The 4,397-nt window shown below is 45.6% G+C and overlaps 1 non-coding gene across 1 annotated transcript; it reads right to left on the bottom strand.

Annotated features, from left to right (window-relative positions):
* Positions 1–3,631: 3,631 nt before the first annotated feature.
* Trnas-uga lies at positions 3,632–3,713 on the bottom strand. The gene has a single exon. It is a non-coding gene; the product is annotated as a tRNA-Ser (tRNA).
* Between the last annotated feature and the right edge of the window lie 684 nt (positions 3,714–4,397).

Here is a 4,397-nt window from a genome sequence, read left to right as displayed (position 1 = left end):
AAGTCCATGAGACTCTTGCCTCCAATGAATGACCAAAAAGCCAGAAGTAGAGTTGTGGCTGCAGTGATTGAGCACTAATTTTAGCATAAAAAGCTCAGGGACAGTGCCCAGGCCTTGAGTTCAAGCCTGGGGACTGGCATTAAAAACAAACAAACAAACAAGAATTCGAATATTCCCAGCAGTTGATAGCTAGGCAAATAGGAATTTGCATCTGGTATTTGGAAGGATAAAAAATGGGGATGATTAAAGCAGAGACTTACTGGAAGTATACAGAATAGTATGTTGAGCTGCCAGGAAGGCTGTAAAGCATATTTTGGATCTCTCCCATTAAAAAAAAAAAATTGGCAATACTGAGGATTGAACTCAGCACCTCACACTTCCTAGATAAGCATTCTATCATTCAGGGACCGGAGCTTGCTCAGCTTTCCTTGGCTGACATTCTCACTATTTGAGTCACACCTTCAGCCTAGTGGATTTTTGTTGGTTAATTGGAGATGGAGTGTCATGGGCTTTTCTGCTCAGTAGGCTTTCAATCATCATCCTATGGATCTCAGCCTTCTGAGTAGCTAGGATTATAGGCGTGAGTCCTCTAGCAACCCAGTCAAGTTTCTCATTTTTGCCTGGGGTTGGTCTTGGACCACGATCCTATGAACTCTGCATCCCATGTGTTGTACAGAGAGAAAATGAAGAAGCTACATTGTGAGAGGCTGAATCCAGAGTCTTTATGGTGGACTCCTGCCTCAAAGACCAGCAGCCAGCAAATACACTTAACACTGTTAGGCAATAATGTGAGGGTCAGGGGGCAGGGTCACAGGAAACAGAGTCCCAGGCACTGGACCAACAGGTTTAGTAACCTAGTTACTAGTTAGTGCCCTTGCCTCCAGGGATTCAGGTATGCCTATCACCTGGGAGGCTGGGGCTTCACCTTCCCCCACCATGAAGACAGATGCCAGACCCTACCATCTACCAGATGGCTGAGATGGCGCAGGCCAGATCCCGTCTCCCTACTATGTAGCTGGGATCACAAGCATGTGCCATTATGCCCAGTCCTTGAATTAGTATTTTAATATGGAACAAAATATTAAACTTTTGAATTGAAATAAAGAAGAGAAATTCTGTACTATTTCTGTTTCTTGGATACAGGAATGACATTTCTCTCTTATGCTTTTTGAGAGCAACTTGTATGGATTGAAGGCACTAGATCTGGGTTTTGTGTATTTTATAATTGATCCTGATTGATAAAAGATGAATGCAACTAGGAAACTATTGGCATAGATGGAAGCAAAAGGGGGAAGTTAACTGGTGGAGAGTATGTATGTTTGGCCATGATAGGGTGGCACATTAGTCAACTTTTCTGTCACTAAAGCAAACCATTGAGGTAACTTATAAAGAGGATTATTGTGGTTCATAGTTTTGGAGGTCCCTGTCCAAGATTAGGTGGATTTACTACCCTGGGCCTCAAGTAGGGGTACCAGATGGCATTGCCTGGGTGATTGTGGCAAAGTAATTCACTTACCTCATCAACCAAGAAGCAAAAACGTCCAAGGAAGGGGTTGGGGTTTCATACTTACCTTGCATGGCATGTCTCTGGTGTCCTGAGAATCCTCCTCTCCTCAAGGTCCCACATCCTAAAGGTCCACCACCTGGAGGACCAAGGTGGACTTGGGGGAGGCATTTACCGAAATCATAGCGATAGCGTGGGCGCAAGCCACTACCAGTACCACAGAAAACCCTTGCTGTCTGGGAGGTGTCAGGAAACAACATGAGAGTACCTGGGAGTATGGGGTGGGAGGAACATGAAAGGAGGCAGGAGGAAGCAGGGAGGGATGTGGAGGGTACCAAACACTAACCTCACAGCTCTGACTTAAAACGTAACACTGGGCCACAGATCGCAAACACCTTCACGTCTGCCTGCATCCCATTATGATGATTGATATATCAGGCTTTGTAAGTAGAACTTGAGAAAGTCCTTAATCAATAGAAAGCCCACAGATTGGGAGAAGATCTTCACTAACCATGCAATGAACAAGGGTCTCATGTCTAAAATATACTTAGAACTCAAAAAAATTAAATCCCCCAACAACAAATCCTCAAAGAAACAACTGCCTGATGAATAAGTGGGCGAAAGACTTAAAGAGAGACTTCTCTGAAGAAGAATGGCCACTAGACACATGAAGAAATGCTCAACTTCTCTAGCCATAAAAGAAATGCAAATCAAAACAACACTGAGATACCACCTCGCCCCAGTTAGAATGGCAAAAATCAAGAACTCTAATAACAACAGATGCTGGAGGGGATGTGGACAGAAGGGAACCCTACTGCATTGTTGGTGAGAGTGTAAACTTGTTCAACCACTTTGGAAGGCAGTATGGAGGTTCCTCAAAAGACTCCACATAGAGCTCCTCTATGACCCAAGCAATCCCACTTTTGGGCATTTACCCAAACGATCACAAACAAGGTCATACTAAGGCTACCAGCACAACTATGTTTATTACAGCATCATTCACCATAGTTAAGATATGGAACCAACCCAGATGCCCCTCAGTAGATGAATGGATCAAGAAAATGTGGTATATATACACAATGGAATTCTATGCCTCCATCAAAAAGAATGACATTGTCCCATTTGTTAGGAAATGGAAAGACTTGGAAAAAATTACATTAAGTGAAGTAAGCCAGGCCCAAAGAAAACTAGATCCCATGGTTTCCATTATTTGCAATAACTGGTATATGTTTAGAACAAGCAGAAAAGGTCAAAAGCTATGACCATATATCTTATATGACCATATAAGATGATGCTAAGTGAAATGAACCCCAAGATAGGGACACAAGAAGTTTTATCTTTGTTGCTGTTCTTTTTAATGTATTTATAATGTACTATGTGATTTTTTTTTGTTTCTCCCCCATTTTATAATGCCTGTTTTCACTGTATTTGATTCTAGTGCCTTACATCTTGTATATACATTTTTCTAATTTGGAGATGGGAAGGGGAATAAAAAGCTGAAATAATGATACATATTGACCCAGTGTAACAATGAGATGTACAAGATTCTATGTTGCAATTGACCTTTACAACTTCTGGGGGGTGGGGAGGGAGGAGCTGGGGAGTCAGGGAGGGGAGGGATGGTAGGAGAAAAACAAAGGAGGAGGTAACAATGCTCGATAGGAAATGTACTCACTACCTTACTCATGTAACTGTAACCCCCTCTACAGTATCTTTAAAATTAAAAAAATATATTAAAAAAAGTCCCTTTTCATCACTTTTGGATGGTGTGTGTGTGTGTGTGTGTGTAGGGGGAGGGGGAACAGCTGGAGGTGATTCTGAGAAGGAAAAGCAGCATAGCTTTGCTCTTAGTTTCAGTTCCAGGCTGTAAAAACTTCCACCAATATTGGCTTTATTTTTATTTTGCACACGTTTCTAAAATTCTTCTCTTGTCTTTTAGGGCAGAGGAAGATTCTTCTTGACAGAAAGTGTACATTTGGAAGTGACACTTATTGGCCTTTCACAACATTAGCCGTTCCGGCGGCTGAGCTACTTAGCTGGCAGATAGGGTTCGTACAGTGCGGAGAATAGGATTATTATTTTAGTGCACCCATGAAAATTAGGAAAAAAAGCTAAAGAACCACTTTCCGCAGCGAGCAGGGTTCGAACCTGCGCGGGGAGACCCCATTGGATTTCAAGTCCAACGCCTTAACCACTCGGCCATCGCTGCTACAGAGAAAAGTGGAAGGCGGAGACACTTTAGTGTAAGAACCATTGCGCTCGCGCCTGACTCGAGAAGAGGCGGAGCCTGCCACCGCCGCCGGCCGTTGTCGGGGAAGGAGCCGCTGGGGGTAAAAAGGCTTGCCTTGCACGACACTGGCGTGGATGCGATAAAAGATGATGGGAACGTCGGGGTACCGACCGGTCTTAAAAGCCTTCCCTTGGCTTTGTTCTGAAAAGCACAAGCTAACTTGGGTTGTGGGCATTGGCCTCCTGGTTTTTCTTTTCTCTCCCCTACCGCTTTTCCTTTACGTGTCTGGAGCGGCTGTGAAACAGAGAAATAAAGATCCGTCCCGTCCCGTGTGGCGGGCCCGCGCTTCGGAAAACGTCCGCTAACTCCGCGGGAGCTCGAGGCGCGCGGGCCTCCGGCGCCTTTGGGCCTGGTGCTGTCCGGGGCGGGAAGTGTGAGAGGTGTGCGGGTTCGAACCTAGGGGTTACCCCTTCCGGGTGTATTTTCCTCGTAGCCGAAGGCAGCTGGCCTCAGCTCTCTCAGGACCTGTGTGAGAACCAAGTTCTGCACGTTGGTCTGCCGTGGTGTCCTTTGCCCGCCGGGTCGTCACGCGTTGTGTGGCGCGCGGCCCTCGGCGCCTTCCCCGCCTTCCGGGGTGGAAGTCCGGAGGGCAGCGCGGGCGCG

Source organism: Dipodomys ordii, unplaced genomic scaffold (genome assembly GCF_000151885.1).
Source record: "Dipodomys ordii isolate 6190 unplaced genomic scaffold, Dord_2.0 Scaffold34, whole genome shotgun sequence".
NCBI classification, from domain to species: domain Eukaryota; kingdom Metazoa; phylum Chordata; class Mammalia; order Rodentia; family Heteromyidae; genus Dipodomys; species Dipodomys ordii.
Note: the sequence above shows the minus strand (reverse complement) of the source record. Positions and strands in the feature narration are given on the sequence as shown.